The following is a 21359-nucleotide window of genomic DNA, read 5'->3' as shown; positions in this document are numbered from 1 at the left end:
TATGGAAAACAGTATGGAGTTTCCTTGGAAAACTAAAAATATAATTACCATATGATCCAGCAATCCCACTCCTGGGCATATATCTGGACAAAACTATAATTCAAAAAGATACATGCACCCCTATGTTCATAGCAGCACTATTCACAATAGCCAAGACATGGAAACAACCTAAATGTCCATTGACAGATGAATGGATAAAGATGTGATACATATATACAATGGAATACTACTCAGTCATAAACATGAACAAAATAATGCCATTTGGCAGCAACATGGATGCAACTACAGATTATCATACTAAGAGGAGTCTGTCAGAAAGAGAAAGACAAATACCATATGATATCACGTATATATGAAATCTAAAATATGGCACAAATGAACCTATCTACAAAACAGAAACAGACTCACAGACCTGTGGTTGCCAAGGTCAGGGGTGGGGAAAGGGATGGATTGAGAGTCTGGGGTTAGTTGATGCAAACTATTACCTTTAGAATGGGTAAACAACAAGGTCCTACTGTATAGCACAGGGAACTATATCCAATCTCCTGGGATATGCCATAATGCAAAAGAATATAAAAAAGGATGTATATATGTGTATAACTGAGTCACTGCCGTACAGCAGAAATGAGCACAACATTGTAAATCAACTATACCTACTCCAATTAAAAAAAAAAAAAAGAAGAAGAATGTATCAGGTGGCTAGTAAGTGCTGTGATCAAAATGAAATAATATAAAATGATAGGCTGTGATTTTGGAGTTATAAATTCTTACAGCCACCATGTATTATAAGTTGCTATTAACCAAAGCACAGAGAGAAAAAAAACCACAATGAGATATCACCTCAAACCTGTCAGAATAGGTCTTATCCAAAAGACAAGAAATAACAAATGCTGGCAAAGATGTGGAGAAAAGGGAACCCGTGTGCATTGTTAGTGGAAATGTAAATTGGTGCGGCCACTATGGAAAACAGTATGGATGTTCTTCAAAAATTAAAAATAGAATCACCATACAATTGAGCAATTCAACTTCTGGGTGTTTATCCAAAGAAAAAAACCCACTAATTCAAAAAGATATATGCACTCCTACGTTCAATGCAACATTTATAATAGCCAAAATATGGAATATGGAAGCAGCCTAAGTGTCCACAGATGATGAATGGATAAAGATGTGGTGTGTATACACACACACACACACACACACACACACACACACAATGGAATATTACTGAGCCATAAATGAATGAAATCTTGCCACCTGCGACAACAAGGATAGACCTTGAGGGTATCACAGTAAGTGAAATAAGTCAGACAAAGACAAATATCAACAGCATGTGATTTCACTTATATGTGGAATCTAAAAAACAAAAAACCAGACGGATACAGAGAACAGACTGGTGGTTGCCAGCAGGGAGGGCAGGGTTGGAGGGTGGGCAAAATGGATGGGGGAGATCAGGAGGTATAAAACTTCCAGTTATAAAGTGAACAGGTCACAGGGATCCAATGTATGCCATGGGGAATACAGTCAATAATACTGCATTAACTTTGTATGGTGACAAACGGTAACTTTACTTATTGTTGTGATAAGTTTGTAAGGTATATAGACATTGAATCACTATGTTGTACACCTGAAACTAATATGTCAATTATATATCAATTAAACAAAAGACTGATTTATCAGCTCCTTGTTGGCCGCCTGCATATGTTTAAAACTAACCATAAGCTCTAATCCCCTTGCACTGCACACTCCAGCCATGCTAAAGCCTCTGAATCCTAAGTCATGCCGGTTTATTCACCCTGATGCCTCCACACTTGCCGTTTCCTGTCTGAAACTTTTTCTTCCACTCTCATCGCTCCACTTTGTACCTGGCTAAATCTGACTCAGGTTTCAACTTAGTATGGATGGTACCTCCAACAGAAGGCCTTCCCTAACAGTCCTGAGCCCATTTTGAGTAAGGATATTTGCTTTAAATACTTTAACTAGAACACCCACTATCCTCTAACCGTAACACATCTCATCCCATACTGTCTGATTTGTCTTAAGGCTGGACTTGCTTAACAGTAACTTTTAATTCCATATCTCCAGCTTAACAGTGCCTGGCACATAGTAGATGCTTAATAAGTGGTAAATGGGCATACGTGACTAATAAATATTTTCCAGGAACTTTTTCAATGAACAAGCAACCAAGTACATGGGAGCTGAATGACAAACAAGCAAAAATGTGCAAAGCTGGGGGGGAGTCAGTAAGTCCAGAGTGGAGATAATTCAGGTGTGGGCACTCCACATGGCAGGCAGGAGGGAAGTCCATTACGTACAGATGCTCTAGTTTATTCATCTTCCCCAGGCTGACCCACCCAGCCCCATCACCTCCAACTCCCCGAAGAAGCCCTGTAGCATTGACTGTGAGCTACCAGCTATAGGCATGCTGAGACATTTGTTATAAACATGCAGGTGCCTTTCATACATGCCTTCACAGACACTCCATCCCATTAGCCAAGTATGTACCCCATTAGCCAAGGCAAGACTCTCCCCTGGCAGACGAGTGGTCTCAAATGCGTCCTGGTTCTGCTAGGAGGCTGAGACAGTGACCCTCTGAAAGAATGCCTAATTCCAGGCTTCTAGCTTCCAGCTATGTGCACCTCACACCTCAGGTCCCTCAGGGTCTCAGTTTTGACAAGGAGGAATTACCAGTCCTGAAGTGGTCATCGATGTTGCCGACAAATACAGCTTCATAATCCTCAGGCCTCTTCAGGTTGGGTGGTCTCTCCTTGGGATCTGAGCCATACTCTCCATTAAACCTCTTTTTGTTGCTTACAATTATTTTCTTCTTGCTGTCGCCCTCAAGAAGACTGATGAAGAGCTGTACCACCCGCAAAGCAGCTTCCCGGAATGGCACCACTATCAGCACCTGTGGAGGGAGTGATGGGCAGCCTTGGAGGGGCACGGGGAAGGAAGGACAGCTCGAGGTGAGCCTGCTGGGGACCTAAGGAGCCCTCCGTTCCACAGCCCCTGGCCAAGGACCACATCCGTGTCACCCCCTTTACACAGGACCTGACTCAGTACTGAAGGCTGAGCATCTTTCCGACCCACAGCACCATGTCCTATGGACTTCAATCTCATGGCTCCTTGGGGTGGGGGGCGCAATTCTTAAGCAGAATGTAGAAATTTTTTTTGCGGTACGTGGGCCTCTCACTGTTGTGGCCTCTCCCGCTGCGGAGCACAGGCTCCGGACGCGCAGGCTCAGCGGCCATGGCTCACGGTCCCAGCCGCTCCGCGGCATGTGGGATCTTCCCGGACCGGGGCACGAACCCGTGTCCCCTGCATCGGCAGGCGGACTCTCAACCACTGCGCCACCAGGGAAGCCCAGAAATACTTTTTGAGGTAAGTCAATGCCGTTAACAGAGGTGTCCATTAGCAAAAACCCAAGGGCATAAACACACAAAGCTCTTTGAGGACAAGAAATTTTACTCATTTCTGTCTCCCACAGAACTTAGTTCAGTATTTTGATCCGTAAGACCCAAGGAATATGCTGAACAAATGAATTAGATGTATTAAGTAGAGAATAAAGTTAGTAAGGAAAGGACTAAAGCATCATTACTTTTCTAGTACATTTCCTAGTACATTTTTCAGAAATGATGATAAAGGATTTCTGAAATAAGATGATATTTCAATGGGAAATATAGGATTCAGTTTTCCAAACATTTCCAAAAGTGCTTAATTTTAACTGTTGAGGAAAAAAAACAGAAGATGCTTAACAAATGATTACCTTCTAACTACTCTTGTGTAAACAATACAATCAATGGATATAACCCCAGTCAGATCAGGCAATTCACCAAATTCTGAATGTGATTCATGGGTAATCTACCTCATATTCTATTTTGCAATTCTAAATGGAAACAGATAATCTTATTATCCTGATGTTCAAGATTCTGAGATAGTTTCTCAGAAAGGCAACCAGCACAGCCAGAGGGGTGTAGTGATTCAGTTTGGTACAGTGCAGGGATGATGGATCAGTTTTGAAGAGGACCAAGTTACTGTCCCGGCTGTCACACTAAGTAAGTGTCTAGGCTTTGGTTTCCCCAACTATCAAACAAGAGGGTTGGACTAAGAAATCTCTAAGAGCCATATCAGTATCAAAATCCTAAAATCCTATTAAGCCCAATGAGAAGAATCTAAGAAGATGAGGCTTCTTCAATATAGACACAGAGGCTAAGGGGTAAGGGGGTATGGGTGGCACAGTATCTAGCTCCAGCACATCATGAAAAATGTAGACAGAATTAAACGATGTAAGCTCCCAATCCACTGGAGCTTAGGCTTATGAGCCACATAAATGTAATCATCACTTTAAGCAGTAATAAGGATACAATGCAAAAACAGGGATTTTGTTTTCCAAGGTTTACATATTTATGTGGCTTGGTGAAGAGAATCCTTGGTTCTAGTCCTGTCTCTGCTACTTTTTCCCTGGTTCTCTTTAGCAAGGTCCTCTACGAATCTGGGTCTCTGTCCACAGGTGTAATATGTAGGGATTGAATAAAAGGCTCCTTAAGGTCCCATCCAGCTCTGACAATCACAAAGAAGAGATTTATAGTGGAGTGTTACTTATGTAGGATCAGGGTTTAGCTTTAAGGAGAGAATTATCATGGAGGTACCTCCTACTCCAGTTTCCAGTTAGATCTGCTATTAGAGACAGTCCACTGAGCTGTCTGCAGCACTGCTGTGACATTACCTGGCCCATCTAATATGCTCATTCTTGGACTCATTCATTATTCCAATCATTAAAACATCTGAGAACCTGCTAAGTGCCAGGACCCATATGTTAGAGCCTTACAGCCTCCTTGAGGGCAAAGTTCTGCTGCTGCCACTCACCTTGGGCCTCGTTAGCCCTTGGTCCCTGAAGTCATCATCATCACCCAACCCAAGTTTCTGGCTTCGGCATCTGCTGTTGTTGGCAAGCACCTGGGCATTGGCTTTGAGAACGTGATTTATCACATGCAGGCAGTACACGTGGCGAATCTCTTCCCCTTTCTTCAGGGCAGTCCTTTCTGGGTAGAACAGGTCCCGGTAAGAATTCATAATTAAGAAGAGCTCTTTCTGGAGGGGTGTGAAGGGGCTACTTGAATTTGGGGGACCAGAGAGGAACTGGCTGTTGGTCTTGATCCAGGTGGATTCCAGAGGCTTCTGGAGATGAAGTGACTTTAAGTCAATGTCCTTTGGGGGTTTAAAGGTTTCCAACTGTTAAAACCTGGATGAAAAGACAAGCTGGCCCAGGATGGGCCACTGTGGGAGAAATGATCAAGAACTAAGTTAGAAATGAATTATAGTACCTTACATTCATATAGTGCTTTATAATTTACCAAGGCCTTTCACAACTTACAGATCCTCTCACTTTATCCTCACAACAACCTTACAAGCTAAACACTATAATGCTCTTCTTGCAGTTTAGGAAATGCTGAGGTTCAGAGCTTATAGGATTCAGACAAACAGAGGCGAACAGAGCTAAGGGTTAGAGCCCAAGGTTTCTGACTTTAGAAACCTTGTGAGCTCTTCACTAGATCAGTGGGTCACAAACTGTCCTGTGGACCACACTGTAGGAAGTCAAAATTTACTCTAGACAAAAGAAAAGGGGGCCCAACGGTCAAATAACTTCGGTAACCACCACAAAACCTAATCCCCCTCAGGGAGAGTCACATGCAGATCGGACACTAAAGGTTCTGCTGAGTCCTGTAACAAGGACTCCGTTCCACTTCGTTTGACCCAGAGTTTTCCAAATTTACTTGGACGTGGAACAAGGTTTTTGTTGTTGTTTTGGATTTTTTTTTTTTTTGGAGACATATATTAGAATCAAAAAGAATAGTATTTTGTGGAATACCAGTTTGGGAATTTTTGCACTGTAACAAACTGCTGATCTTAGCAATAAAGAAAGGATGACCTCTGCAATAAAAAAGAATTAACTATTGATATATGCCAACAACTGGGATGAATCTCCAAGGAATTATGCTGCGTGAAAAAAGCCAACCTGTATGATTTTATTTATATAACGCTTTTGAAATAACAAAATTATAGAAATGGAGAACAGATTAGTGGTTACCAAGGGTTAGGAATGGGGGAAGGGAGGTGGGTGTGGTTATAAAATGGCACCAGGGAAGAGGAGGGATCTTTATGGTGCTGGAAATGCTCTGTATGTTGACTGTGGTGGTGGCCAGGGCAACCTACACGTGATAAAACAGTAGAGAACTAAATAACACAAAGGAGCAGGAGCAAAAGTGAGGAAATCTGAATAAGACAGGTAGGTTGTATCAGTGGAAATTTCCTACTTGTGATATTGTACTACAGTTTTGTAAGATGCTACCACTGGGGGAAACCGGGCAAAGGGCACATGGGATACCTTTGTATTATTTCTTACAACTGCATCTATAATTATTATCTCAATAAAAATTTCAATGAAACAAGGATGACCAATTCTTATGAATAGCATCAGTGGTGAAAAAAAAAATCACCGAAAAAAGAAGCAAAAACTGCTCCATACTGAATAATTTAGGTGTGAACTTATCTCAGATATTTCAAACAAATGAACAGCAGTAGCTACTGTCTGACTGAACACTTCGTACATGTCTTCCAGTAAACTAAATTACTTTATTTTGATGCAGGCATTACTGTCCCCCTCTAACAGATGAGAACAGTGAAGATTAAAAAGGTAGATTAACTTGCCTTAGGTCATGAGATAGCCCCTTGCAGACGTTGGTCTAAACCCTGGTGTACCTGTCTCCAAAGCATTCTTATCTTATTGGTCCCCACCTTCCAGCTTCCCAGTGCCTTTTCTAGCTATGCCTGTGCCTTACTGGGCTCTTCCAGTCTTCCTCTATCTTGCTCCCTATCAAGCCATCTGCCACGGGTGTGTATCATACATTCAGGGAGACCACTAAAACCCAAGACCACTGCTTTTCTCCATTTGTAACTGTGATGATGGAACAATGCTTACTTTTAGCTGGTGGGTAGTTTTGGGATTTGTGGCAACAGCCTGGATTTCTTTTTCTTTCAGTTCTTTGTTTACATGTTGTGCAAATGGATCTAATTCAGAAATAAAGAATATTAGAACACTTAGGGCAAATGACAGGGATTTTCCAGTCTTCCCCTGTGAATGACATCCTGTTTTCATGATGTTAACTCATCTTTTTCCCCATCAACTTTCCCCATCATTTATCCCAGTCCAGAGCTTAAAAGTTTCTGACAGGTTCATCTCCCTAAAGCATTTCTTTAATCACGTTATTCCCCACCTCAAAAACCTTTGAAGAAACTTCTTGGACTGAAATTCAACATACACCTCTAACCTACCTCTCTAATGTAATTTTTGAATTACGTGGCTCTCAAATTCTTCTGCCACTGTGGCTTTCCTTCCTTTAACTGAAAATTCTATCCTCTTGTTCACCGCATTTCTATATATCCAAATAGTATCCGTTGAATGTTACCCCCTGACTCACAGTAAGTAACTATTTCCCAAGAGCCTACTGTGTCAGGCACAGTTCTGGCTCCAAAGAAGCCATCTCTGGTCCCCTATAGACAGTCATCACTTTCTCTCAAGCGCCCCACCCTGCCCTCAGTTATCCACACCAACACATATATGTGCATGTCCTACCTCACCTAACTAGACTGCAAGATCCCTGAGGGCAGGTTCCATGTCTGATTTAACCTGCACTGGAAGACAAATATAAATGCTCAACACTCAACTGAGGTGAACAAATGATCAAAATGGCAGGGTCAGTGCTCTGCACTGGCCACCCAACCTTCTCTTCCAGCCCCACTCATGTAAGAAGCAAAGTTAAATGACCCATTCAGGGACCCAGGTAGTAAAACTTCAAATGCAGTGCACCTTATATTAAGACCTAAGATAAAGGTGAACAATAGGAAATAAGAATTCTAGGTGATAATATATCAGTACAGACCAAACAACCAGAGAAACTTTAGGATAGTCAAGCCTCCTAATGTTTCCTCCAGGGTTTTTTTTTTTTTAACGTTTTTTGAGTTCAGAACGTGGTTTTTGCCCAAATTCTACCTGCTACTTCTTCCTCTTGTCTAGAATAGCTAACAGAACCAAATGAGGATTAAAATTTCAACTTCAGTGGCACAGCTGGTTGAAGAATGGCACTGGGACCAAAAAAGGCAGTCAGGACACAGAATGAGACCAACCTGACTTGCCCACCCAGGCACAGGCTAAGACACAGGACCTGAGAGACAGCAGAGCCCTGCCTCAGCCTACCACAGGCTTGTCTAAGTAACAGTCATGGGGACAGAGGCATGGCCCAGTGTTCTGTATCTTGACTTTGGCGATGACAATATAAATATACACATTTGTCAAAACTTATCGAATTATATACTTAAAATGGGTACACCTTGTTGAATGTAATTCATACCTCAATAAAGTTGATTTTAAAGTTAAATTAAAAAGTCGCCTGTGGGGACTTTCCCAGTGGCACAGTGGTTAAGAATCCGCCTGCCGGGCTTCCCTGGTGGCGCAGTGGTTGAGAGTCCGCCTGCCGATGCAGGGGACACGGGTTCGTGCCCTGGTCCGGGAAGATCCCACATGCCGTGGAGCGGCTGGGCCTGTGAGCCATGGCCACTGAGCCTGCGTGTCCAGAGCCTGTGCTCCGCAACGGAAGAGGCCACAACAGTGGGAGGCCCGCGTACCGCAAAAAAAAAAAAAAAAAAAAAAAAAAAAAAGAATCCACCTGCCAATGCCACGGAGCAACTAAGCCCATGCGCCACAACTACAGAGCCTGAGCTCTAGAGCCAGCGAGCCACAACTACTGAGCCCATGTGTCACAACTGCTGAGCCTGCGTGTCACAACTGCTGAAGCCCGTGTGCCTAGAGCCTGCGCTCCACAACAAGAGAAGCCACCACCGTGAGAAGACCACGCACTGCCACAAAGACCCAATGCAGCCAAAAATAAAGAGAGAGACTGGGGAGACAGGGTGGAGCTTTCTGGCTTCTGAGGTGCTTCCTAGTAATAAGGACCAATCAGATTAGCCACTGCCGGGTCTCACAAATCTGTAAAATTACTGCTCCAGTAAGGAAGAGCAAGTGAAGGATAGAGAGAAAAATGCAAAGTACTTTTCTCCTCTTTCTCTCCCTTCCCTGCTTGGGGAAAAAAATCAGAAGTCTTCCCCTGACCCCAGCTGTGGATCGTGAGCTTTGAGGAACTGGCCTTCCCTGCTATCATTGTTCAACTGTTTGTCCTCATGAACAGCCGCGCCCACTCGCAACACTGCCTAACCCTGAAAAACACAAAAGATCTCGGAGAAGCATTTCTTTCCAGCTCTACATCTAGCTGCTAAACTATCTGTTTCTATTACTGCTCATTCCAATAACAAGAGATTTAACAGGTATTAGACCACAACCACCCATACTAAGCACCAGCTGAATTCAAACAACATGAGCTGTGCTCTGACCTTGTGATGCTTTCAGAGAACAGTTGCCTCCTCTTTCCTCTTCGAGAAAGTTGGTTCCTAGGCTGAAGAGTGACTCATGTTTTGCATCTGTAAACTCCTCTGGGGATTCCTCTGCTGTGCCAGGTGGCCCGTGCCCATCTTTTCCCTTAGGGTCAGCAGGTAAGGCCGCATCTGCAGTTTTGATAAAACATTTTGTGAAATTATTTACTACTCATAAATATAATTACACTTCTGTTGACAAATGAAATCTAATTCCTTAGGCTATCATTTACTTTTAAGCAAATTCAGGTAGAAGACATAAGTCTCAAAACTGAGCTTGACTGCTGACCTAGTACCTGTAAAGATGTTCAAATCAGCGTTGATATAACAAATAACTAGAAAAAATGATTTCGTCATTTCTATCGAAGGGGTACTAATTAAATTACCACATATTATTTACAATGGAATACTATGTGATTAAGCTAATGTGAACCCAGTTACACACGTTATATCATTAAAGAAAAAAGTAACTTACAGAAATATATGAGGCCATTATGCACATACACACAAATATATATTCACTCATATATCCATAAAAAAGTAGTCTGGAAGGTTCTATAAAATGTTAAAGGTGTTCATCCCAGGGTGGAGGAGATATATGTTAACTATATCACCCTCTTAAATTTTTACAGGAAATATATATTACTTTTATAATTTAAAAAACCAAACTTTTCATTTTTAAAAACCTAAAACATGAAAGAAAACTGGAAAACCAACAAAATCAAAAAAGTCCCTAAGTCTGAGGCAACGATTTTTTTATCCGAGTACAAGTGATGAATGAAAACACTAAGAATGGTGTGTGACACCTTAAAGTATAGAAAAAAACACAGTAAGGCAAATAGGCATTAAGATAATAAAATATAAAAAGTTACCCAGATATATTCAGACAATGGACTACTATTCCAGTAATAAAAAGAAATGAATTACTCATATGAACTACACGGATGAGTCACAACAACATGAGGAGCCAAAGAAGCCACATGCAAAAGGGTACTTATTGTGTGCTTCCATTCATATGAATTTCTAGAATAGGAAACACTAATACATAGTGAAAGAAAGCATGTCAGTGGTTGCCTGATGCCAGGCCTGGGAAACTGACTGTAAAAGGACAAGAAGGAACTTTTTGCAGGTATTGGAAGTGTTCTGTATCTTGACTTTGGCGATGATAATATAGACAGACACATTTGTCAAAACTTATCAAATTACATACTTAAAATGGGTACACCTTGTTGAATGTAATTCATACTGCAATCAAGTTGATTTTAAAGTTAAATTAAAAAGTCACCTATGGGGACTTCCCTGGTGGCACAGTGGTTAAGAACTCGCCTGCTAATGCAGGGGACGTGGTTTCAAGCCCTAGTCTGGGAAGATCCCACATGCCGCAGAGCAACTAAGCCCGTGCGCCACAACTACAGAGCCTGTGCTCTAGAGCCCGTGAGCCACAACTACTGAGCCCATGTGCCACAACTACTGAAGCCCACGTGCCTAGAGCCCATGCTCCACAACAAGAGAAGCCACCACAGTGAGAAGCCGGCGCACCGCAACAAAGACACAATGCAGCCAGAAATAAATTAATTAATAATAATTTTTAAAAAACTAGTCACCTAGATGTCCGAGTGAGACAGAGTTCCTTTAAGCTTTCAATCCCAGCTCTTCTCTGAAGCCTCCCCTCATGCACCCTGGCAGCATGTGACCACTTTGCACCTCTTTAACACCTTATATTTATCGGTTCCATTCAGATTTGATGCTTGAAAAGTTTTGTATATTTTATGTCTATCTTCCACTAAACTTGGTTCCTCTAAGGCAGGAACAATAATCTCTTTCATAAATTGAGACCATTACAAAAACAGAATTTTGTTCCCTTTCCTCTCAATCAGGGGAATTTGAAGTAGGATTGATGAAATCCTGGAAATCATAAGCAAAAATGTCATTTCTGCATTTTTATGGCCAGAGGGTCCTTCCTGTGTTTTCATCAGATTCTTGAAGATATCACAGAGCCCAACAATGTTAAGAATCTCTGCTTTGAATCCATGTGCTTTCACCCAGCTCTATGGTACAAGGCACCCTGCCCCTGGGGCAATCTGTCTGTGGTCCCTGCAAAGATGATAAACCCACATCAAAGACACTTACTCTTCTGCATGTCAGTAGACTCTACTGCCGTCTCTTCCTCCACAACGATGTCACTATCGCTGTCTTCAAGATTCATTTCTGCCTCATCTATAACACTGTCTTCTTCCTCTTCCTCCTCCTCATCTTCCTTGGAAACATCCTTTAACGTGGCAAGTAGTCTGTTGTAACCAGAAACTTGTTCTGGTTCACTCTATGCTTCACTTTCAGAACTTGAAGTATCTAAACCCTCTGACTAAAAGGAAAATGGGGATTTTAAAAACAAAAATTATATTGTTCTTGTTGCTACCCCACGACTATCATCAGGCCCACAGTGGAACCAAGTTCAGACTTTTCTAAATAAAAACTAGCTTTTCTGCAAATATGCAATCTCATCTATTCAACCAAATCTAGCACCAAATTTGTTTAAAACAGCTAATCTAGCTATGATTCTAGAAGCTCTTCCTCTTCTTTGAACTGCTAATGTACCACATGGGAAGACAGCAAACTAAACACATGGAGCTTTAGGTTATAAGGCGATCTAACCTATGTGTCAGACACTTGGCACCTTTAAAGGAGCAACAGGAAAACTTACAACAAAAAAGTGTACTTTATTTCTGAGTCTGGGGTAATGAAATAAGACCTTTGATGATTTTGCACTCTATTTTATGTTAAGTAAACATGACATTCCCTCTTAGGATTCACCAAGAGCCCTCTGGTAAGCCTCCTTAACAGGTTCTAACAGGCTAATCTCTCAGGACAGTTTCATACTTTATACTATATTAGTTATCACAATGGCATTTTAACAGACACCTGCACTTAAAACTAAGCAATATTACTAAAATATAGCTTACATCTAAAATCAAAAAGAGTGGAAATGTAGCCAAACTTTATTACCATATATAATCTTAAAAGTAACAGTCCAGAATCTACTATCATAAAGAAGGTATAAAGCATTACCAGTTGACAAGTCTGTGGTTTTGCTTCCTTTCTGGAAACCCTGAGAAGAAACAGGCAATGTTAAACTTTAACTACTAGTATGTAGCAATTAGGAAAAGTCTAATGATACAACTTTAAATGAACATGGCAGACTATACCGTTATAAATACATTATATCTATTGTCAAGTAAAAACTCCATATGCATTTGGACAGGTTTTGTAAGGATATGCCAAATAGATAATAATAGATGAATGAAAAAGTCTAACAAGACCACATGACAAATACTACAGTCACACAGTAACAGGCTCTCATCCAAAAGATGGGAAATTTTGGCAAATAAAAGCCGTCGGGGTTCACCTTTTCTAGCAAATTTCTTAAGTAGGCTATCCCGCTAACTGTTGATAAAGCAGCCCAAAGGGGTGGGATGAGCACTGAGATCATAACTGAGAGTCTGGACACTTATAAAGGAACCCACAACTACCCAAACATTAGTTTCCTCATGGTCACTGAATACATAGGTGATGTCGAGGGTCCCAAGCAATTCTTTTCTTATTTTTTTTTAACTTATTTATTTATTTTTGCCTGCTATGGGTCTTCGTTGCTGCGCCCGGGCTTTCTCTAGTTGCGGCGAGCGGTGGCTTCTCTTGTTGCGGAGCAGGGGCTCTAAGCTCGCGGGCATCAGTAGTTGCACCACCCTGGCTCAGCTGTTGTGGCTCGCGGGCTCTAGACTGCAGGCTCAATAGTTGTGGCGCACGGGCTTACTTGCACCGCGGCACGTGGGATCTTCCCGGACCAGGGCTCGAACCCCTGTCCCCTCCGTTGCCAGGCGGATTCTTAACCACTGCGCCACCAGGGAAGCCCCCAAGCAATTCTTTAAAAACATACAGAACGAAAACAAGCTTATAAAATCTCTGCCCAGTCGCCACACAGGAGGCGTGCCGTCTAGCATAAAACTACAGGCTCAACAAAGGGTAGGAAGACCGGTGAAGAACCCCATCTCAGGCGGGAAGCCGCCAGGATCCCCGGGCGAGCTAGGCCGGCGCCGGGGCAGCGTGGGACGCGGCGGGAGCTGCCCTGTCACTACCCCCGGGGCACCGGCGGACCAAACGCGGGGACACGCGGGCTCCCACCGGGAAAGGACGCCGGCAGCGCCGGTCCCAGCCTTGCCTCTCCATACGTGTCATAGAAGGGATGCTCCTCGCCGAAATCCCTTAGATGCTTCTTCTGCTTTTTAGTTAGGGAGCTGAGCAGCTGGCTCTGGCTCCGGCTCCGGCTCCGGCTCCGGCTCCGGCTCCCGCGTTTGCCCATGGGGAAGACAGCAAGTCAGCCAAACCTCCAAGAATCGCGTTTTGCCCCCGGAAGTAGTCTCGTCAACCCACTCACGCGGGCTTGCCAACGGCGCTTTACGGCGGAAGCAGGGTGCCATAAAGCAGACCCGCTTTACGTCGCGCTTGTACGACAGGCGTTAGAACTTCCTGTTTCCCATTCTGCCCCCTAGCGAGGCTCTTTGGAAGCACGTGCACGCATGCGCAGCTTTTCTCTGAGCCCCATAAGGAAGGAAGGCAGGCAGGCAGGGAGGCTTCGGGCTTCCCCAGGTGGGTAAATGGGTGGGTGTACTTTGTGCGTCTGTTTTGGCTGTGAGAATCAGCCTGCATAAACGTGTAGTGACTGAGATGGTTGAATGCAGTGCCTTTATATTATGCCATAATACAAATACCAACTAACATTTAAGGCTGCCGGTGCATCTCAATTCATCCTCACAACAACAGTAAACAAATAGGCCTTGTTAATAAGCCTGATATTGGAGATGAGAAAGCTGATGCTTACAAAAGGTTACATACACACTAACAAGAGAGGAGATGGAAACCTAATTCTCTCTGATGCGACCACAGGCTTTTCCCACTAGGATCTGCCCCATGCGTGTGCCATGTGAAGAATGGGGACGCAAGGCTGAGATGCCCGCCCTTACCCTACCCCCTCATTTTCTGAAAGGATTGCAAGGGCCCTTGGTAACAAATCTGTTTTGGCATTTTTCATGTTATAAAAGCAAAAACACATCCAGAGAGGTAAAGTGACTTTCCTAAATCACCCGGAGAGTCGATGTTAGAGAAAGCAGTAAAACTCAATCAAGTGTCTCAAAACTGATTTGGGGCAAAGTGGGATGGAAAACTTTTAAAGGGTAAGTAACTTTTCTATATCTGGGTCGTGGTGGTGGTTACACCTTGTATACAATTACCGAAATTAATCAAACTGTACCTTTAAATTTGGTACCTTTTAATGCAAGTAAATAATAACCTCAATAAACAAAGAGGTAAAAACAGCGCAACTGGACTTAATACTCTAGAGACAGGCAGAGTGTGCAGGGATACTTAAAAACCACAGGATAGGGCTTCCCTGGTGGCGCAGTGGTTGAGAGTCCGCCTGCCGATGCAGGGACACGGGTTCGTGCCCCAGGTCTGGGAAGATCCCACATGCCGCGGAGCGGCTAAGCCCGTGAGCCATGGCCGCTGAGCCTGCGCGTCCGGAGCCTGGGCTCCGCAACGGGAGAGGCCACAACAGCGAGAGGCCCGCGTACCGAAAAAACAAAACAAAACAAAAACCACAGCATAAACACAGAGACACTTTGTTTCTAATAGTAACTTACAATGTCAATCATAAACCACAGAATTCACCTGAATATTTAAGGTAAAATAGGAGCCATCAAAGATAGTGTTCACTGCCTCTGCTATTAGACGAGCGTCTGTGAGAGAATTGGACCTTTGTCCAATACCATGTCACACCTATACACGTCGCACTACAACTATTCAAATCCTAGTTTTCTCCTTCTGGGGACCATCTACTCCTAATTAGATTCTGGGACCTTAGGGTGGGGGAGGGAGGCAAGGGGAGGGAGGATCAAGAAAATATGCAAAACAGCAGGTGGTGCCAGCAGGTGGCCCAGCCAAGGAACCCAGAAACAAACACACAGCTGTCTTCTGTCTCATTTCAACATAAAAAGTACAGTCACTTACGTAAACAAAAGGCTGCTTGCAAATCTCATCATACATACTAAGGCACTAACCACAGTATAACCTGGCTATGACAATAAAGTCATACAATGTTTTGTCTCCTCCCACCCTATTCCAAGTGCCCCAGCTTCCCTCCCCAGAGGCAACCAGTTTCTTGGTGTTCTTCCAGAGATCTGCTCTAAAAAGCTATACTCTTGAGCACTTGATGTGACTCTTTACTCTCTCCTGCTTTCCATGGCATTGTAGTCCTATGGACAGGTCTAGACTGTTCCCAGGTTCAGACACAACTGTGCCCTAGCTCCACCCAAGTGGTCTCATCATTGGCTCACTGAGCCCGCTTCTGAAAATATTTATATTAGCCTTTGACAACAGAAAAGGGGATGCTTTGTGAAATTTTAAAATGAGAGTTCAGAATTTAAACATATTTTTCATGCCTCCAGTGAAAGTTCTCTTGGTAAAACCCACACAAAGAAGATGCATGTGTCAACTAGTGAAGGCCCTGGTAAAATCGTAATAAAGGCAAAATTTGTTCTTCCCTTTCTTCTTCTCACGCTCAGCCCTTCCTTTTCCCTCCTGCAGGGTTTTCTTTGCCCTTTGCCCTCAAGGACTCAGTATTTTCAGGGGTAAAAACAATCCAGGAAATAATCTTTTATACTAGTTTGTAAAGAGAGGCTGATGAATTAATGTTACTTGGGTATTTCAATTCGGGGAGACTCCCTAGGATAACGATCTCAAGGGGTGGGAGGGCGGTGGCTGTCCCTTAACCCAAGATGGTCAGAGTGTTCAGAAAAGTGTTAGTTTTTCTTTATTAAAAACTTTTTCTTTGGAAAATTTCAAGTATATACAAAAGTAGACAAAACAGTATAATGCACTCCCATGTTCCCATCCCTCGGCTTCAATGCAAGGCCATCTTGTTTCATTTATATGCCCACCCACTACCCCTAACTCCCGCCCCTGTATTATTTTTGAAGCAAATCCCAGACATTGTATTATCTTATCTGTAAATATTTATTTCTAAATATCTAAAAGATAAGGGTTCTTTCTTTAACATAGCTACAATGGCACTATTTCACCTAAAAAAAAGATGATAATTATTTAATATCATCATGTAACCAGTCAGTATTCAGATTTCTGATTGTCTCATAAATGTCGTCTTTTTTTTTACACTGTTAGTTGAACATGTTCTGCTGTTCTCTGTTTCTCGCGAATACATTGTGGGATTTAGAACTTTGATCAGATTTCATGATAGCTGATATTTTATACTTCCATCAGGAGGCGTACACCGTCTGGTTGCCTTTCATTTTGTGATGTTACCAGTCATTGGTAGTCAATGTCTAAATTCGTTAATTCATTAGAGGTCACATTCTAATTGTATCATGAGGTGATATTCTAATTCTATCATTTCTTCTTCACTTACTTGCTGGACTATTTCTATGAAAGCAAGCTTTTCCTTCCCCTAAATTTTGCTTACCCAGTGGTACTGTTTGTCTAGGAAAAGCAGAAGAAATGCTTAATTCTCTCCCTTCATTTACTAATTTTCAACACAAGGAGTCAATTCACTGGATCTTCTAATGTTGACCAATCAAGTTTTTTTTTTAATTTTTAGTATCATTATGAACTCATGGAATTATACAAATTGATGTGTTTTAATCCCTTGCAGATATTATGGTGTACATGATTGGAAAGAGCTTATTTGACATATAGTGATGTATTTGAAAAGACAAACTATGTCCTAATACAAACCACAGAAAGTAAACAGGAGTCTATCTGAGATTCTCAACAGAGCAGGAATGGGAAGGTGGGGAAGGAGCACAATTTGAGGATACAGATCAGATGCTGGGGAAGTTTGAGTTTTGAAACTTATGTGATAATATAAGTGGTAACAAGGGCACATGTGTTCAAGATATGTTGACAGGGAGCCATAAATAATCCAAAGGTATGGCTCTCTAATTATGAAAGCTCTGACACCTCAGCTACTGATTTGGGAAGATTCTGGGGAAGGTGTGTGTGCACCCACACATCTGTCTCCTCCTAGATGCCTCAAATCAGACAGTCTCCTCCACCACATGTATGCATACACGTCTGTATACACCCCAAAGCCATCCAGCCTCTTCCTGAGAGTGCTGGTAGAAATCAGTCTCTCGCTACCAGTATAATGAAATGAGCTTGTTTATTCATTAAAAAAATGTTCTAAACACCATGTGCCAGGTGCTGTGCTAGTAGCTGAGGCTGGGGGAAAGAATAAGATCCATTCCAGCCTCTTCAAGGAGCTCTCAGCCTCATCCAGGTATGGATAAGTATGCAGACTATTACGATACACTGTGATAAATGCTAAACTGATAGATGCTGGGTGCTAAGGAAGCAGCTCAGTCAGGGTTTTGGTGCTGCTGGGGGTTGGGGGCCGGGGAGCAGGGTCATCTGCTGCCTTTGAGCGTTTGTCAGCCTGTCACGCTCATTGAACATCGGTATTGAACTTGAGATTAATCTAGATTGTAGATTTTAGGCTGTATGAGTTGTTTCAGCTGACTTCATGAACAGCATGTGTGTGTGTTCAAGACAGGGTATGAGGGATATAGGGCAACAGGAAATTAGAGAGCTGGGTAGTCATCGGATTCCACAGTGTTTATTGTGTAAGGAGCAATGAGCTTTCTAGGTGGAGCATGTTTTAGATAACGAGATTATGTCTGAAAAGAGAAAAGCTTTGTACATAACTTGTACATAACTCTACATAACTTGAAAATGTAAAACACTATTATATATAGTGCCTACCCTTTCTATTCATCTGTACCCAGAAGAACTATCCATTGTCAAACCCAGAGCCTGGCATAGAGTGACCTGTAATAATTATGTTTCCTCAAGCTTATCAGAGGTTGTTTTATATTAGGCCTAGCCTAAAACTGAAATATTTTATCAGATTATATTCATCTGACTGAGAACAAGGCTAAAATGCTACACTAGAGGGGATAAAGTTTTACCTCCCTCTCTCTAGTGGAATGTTGGTGTAACTACATTCTGTTTTTCACATTTTTCTGGCAGAGGCTTAGCAGGCAAACCTTCATTCATTTATCAAACATTTTCTAAACAGTTACCGTGTTCCTGTCATAATGTTAGGCATTAATGATTTAAAAAGCTCAGACCTCAGGCTTTCCCCTTGAAAGACCTCATAGTCTAATTGGGGGAGACAAAGCAATTAACAAATAATTATGGTGTCATGGGCTAGATTAGAAGGGTGTCTACAAAGGGTTTTAGGAACCCAGAAGATAAAGAAGCTCCTCTTGCTGTGGAGGAGAGAGGAAAGGTCATGGGGAGTTGCACAGAGGATGCACTGAGTCAGGGTTTCCTGGGAAAGAAGGTTCCAGGGAGAGGGAATAGCATGAGCAAGGTGGAAAGATGTGTTTGGAGAACTGTCTGTGGACCCTGTTGCTGAGGTGGGTGGCTGGGAGTAGAGAGGTTGGAGAGACAGACAGGTGAGGATTCAGCCCACTAAAGGCCTTGCATGCCTTGCTGAGGCATTGAGGCCCAATCCCATGTAAGGTGAGGAACGCTTAAAGGATTTCAAGCAAGGGGGTTATGTGAACCGATTTGGACTTCAGCGAAATCACGGTGATGTCTGTACGGGTGACAAGGACATTAAATCTTCCTTTCCGACGCCTTCCTGGAGCAGCCGATTCGCTACTGATGCTGCCCACCTCCAAAAGACTTTGGAGACTTTTTCATGTTTTTTTTGTTTTTTGTTTTGGTACGTGGGCCTCTCACTGTTGTGGCCTCTCCCGTTGCGGAGCACAGGCTCCGGACGCGCAGGCTCAGCGGCCATGGCTCACGGGCCCAGCCGCTTCGCGGCACGTGGGATCTTCCCGGACTGGGGCACGAACCCGCGTCCCCTGTATCGGCAGGCGGACTCTCAACCACTGCGCCACCAGGGAAGCCCTTTTTCATGTTTTTACCAAGGGCTTCCTCCCACTTCTCAACATTTCTTGAAGCTAGTATTTCAAGTCTCTCCTGATAGAATTATTCTCAGTTGAGACTGGAGTGAATTCACTTTGTGAAATCCACGCCATCCATGCTAGTTCCTGTGTGGGGCGTGGATACAACATGAGGGGATCATAGGGGCCAAGCTAATGGGCCCTGCTCCCCATCGCTGTTAACTGCTTCTGTTCTCCCTCCGTTCCTGTGGCTCAGAGACCCTTTTATCCATCTTGACAGATACTAAATGATCGTCTGGGTCAATGCTGCCTTAATGAGAACATTTGTGCATTCTCACAAGGTAAAGTTTCCTTCCCTGTCATTTTGATGACTGATAATGCTACTGTAAATGTATTTGGTTTTTTGAAGCTCAGAGGGTATTAATATGTTGGAGCACTATGTAAACTTAAAGAAGTCATAAACAGAATTTATTACTTTGGTATATCAAAAAAAAGTAATGTCAAGATCATTCAAATCACACATTAAATTTGAGGTTTCTATTAGACATCTAAGTGAAGAGGTCCTGGAGGCAGTCAAATATGCATGCACATCTGGGATTCAGGGGAGAGTCCAGGATGCCCAAATGGGAGTGGTCAGCATATGAATGAGACTGAATGAGATCACGACGTGTAAATACAGAGAAGGAGCCTGAGAACCGAACCCTGGGGGCTTGTAAATTTCAGGGGCTGGGGGGGCGATGAAGAAGAACCAGCAAGGTGATGGAGAAGGAGAAGCCATTTGGGGAGCAGGAAAGCTGATATCTTCTCCCATTTACTGATCAATCCGTCTCAGGAAAGGCAGGTTTACAAAGGGCTTAAGACTGAGGGTATTGGACTCAGTTGGATCTGGATTCAAATCTCCATCACAGTAAGTACAAAATGAGTTTACACTTCATATATGCCACTGGAACTAGTATAGGACCTGGAGGGTATTTGTTCAGTAATCACTGATTGCGCATTACTGTACACTGGGCATATATTGAGTGGCAAGGGAGTTTATGAGAAAGAATAAAACAGAGGCCCTGGCCTCAGGGAGCTCAGAGTCCTGAGGGAAGGAGGAGTCCTAGAAGCCGATGATTGTCCATGACATCACAACATGGTAAATTCTTGAATGAAAGTAAGAGCCATGCACCGAGAGAACAGAGGTGGAGTGATTAATCCAGCCTGCGAAGGCCTGACTTAAATGTGATGGGTTTTTTTTTTTTAGCATTCACCTTTTACATGCCATTTTGCCCATAAAATTCATGACTTTTCTGAGCACCACCAGTTAACCTACATGACAGTTTATGAGAATGCTTTTCTTTAGGAGAAAAGAAGTGGGGGAAAAGATCCTCAGGATATAGACTACGGTCCTACATTTAAAAAAATGAAGTTAAGAATTACCATCTTGAATGAAAGTGAATCTATAATTGCCTCTTAGCTCAAATTGACAGCAGCTGCTATGTTCTCCCACTTTTGACTGTTAGCAAATCACTCCCTGGTGTGGTTCTCCCATCACAGGCTTAACTGCCCAGCCTGTTACATCTTGTGTGGGAGGCTTCAGTGATCGATCTTAATCTTTTTCCTTGGGCGCTGATTTACCTTCCATTTTGGGGGCAGCTTTTCTTATTCAGATAGTGAAGCCCCAAGAATGTCAGCCTTTCCCATATTGAACAACCATACATTTCTCATGAAGAAGATTTCCAGCATCTTCTTGTGGTTTTTATTTCTCCTTGTTTTCCTCTCTGTGCATTTATTCTGACTAGAACTAAAAATTTTAGAAATAAAGTTTGCAGCTAAAGATGTCCTTCATGAGTTTACCATAAATTCTTGCACTGAAAATTCCACAAAGGCAGATTGCAAAGCTGCTTGTAAGTCAGTGTT

General features: G+C 42.8%; 1 pseudogene across 1 annotated transcript in view; it reads right to left on the bottom strand.

The window, feature by feature from the left end:
* Positions 1-13865, bottom strand: part of LOC307048752 (U3 small nucleolar RNA-associated protein 25 homolog) — a 28043-nt pseudogene extending 14178 nt beyond the window's left edge. The window contains exons 1-7 of the transcript in view: positions 13704-13865; positions 12547-12586; positions 11611-11842; positions 9442-9612; positions 6977-7065; positions 4864-5274; positions 2686-2905 (exon numbers count right to left, since the gene is read on the bottom strand). The product of the transcript in view is annotated as a U3 small nucleolar RNA-associated protein 25 homolog (transcript). The remainder of the gene's footprint in view (positions 1-2685; positions 2906-4863; positions 5275-6976; positions 7066-9441; positions 9613-11610; positions 11843-12546; positions 12587-13703) is intronic.
* Positions 13866-21359: the final 7494 nt, after the last annotated feature.

Source organism: Hyperoodon ampullatus, assembly GCF_949752795.1.
Source record: "Hyperoodon ampullatus genome assembly, chromosome: 2".
Taxonomy (NCBI): Eukaryota; Metazoa; Chordata; class Mammalia; order Artiodactyla; family Ziphiidae; genus Hyperoodon; species Hyperoodon ampullatus.
Note: the sequence above shows the minus strand (reverse complement) of the source record. Positions and strands in the feature narration are given on the sequence as shown.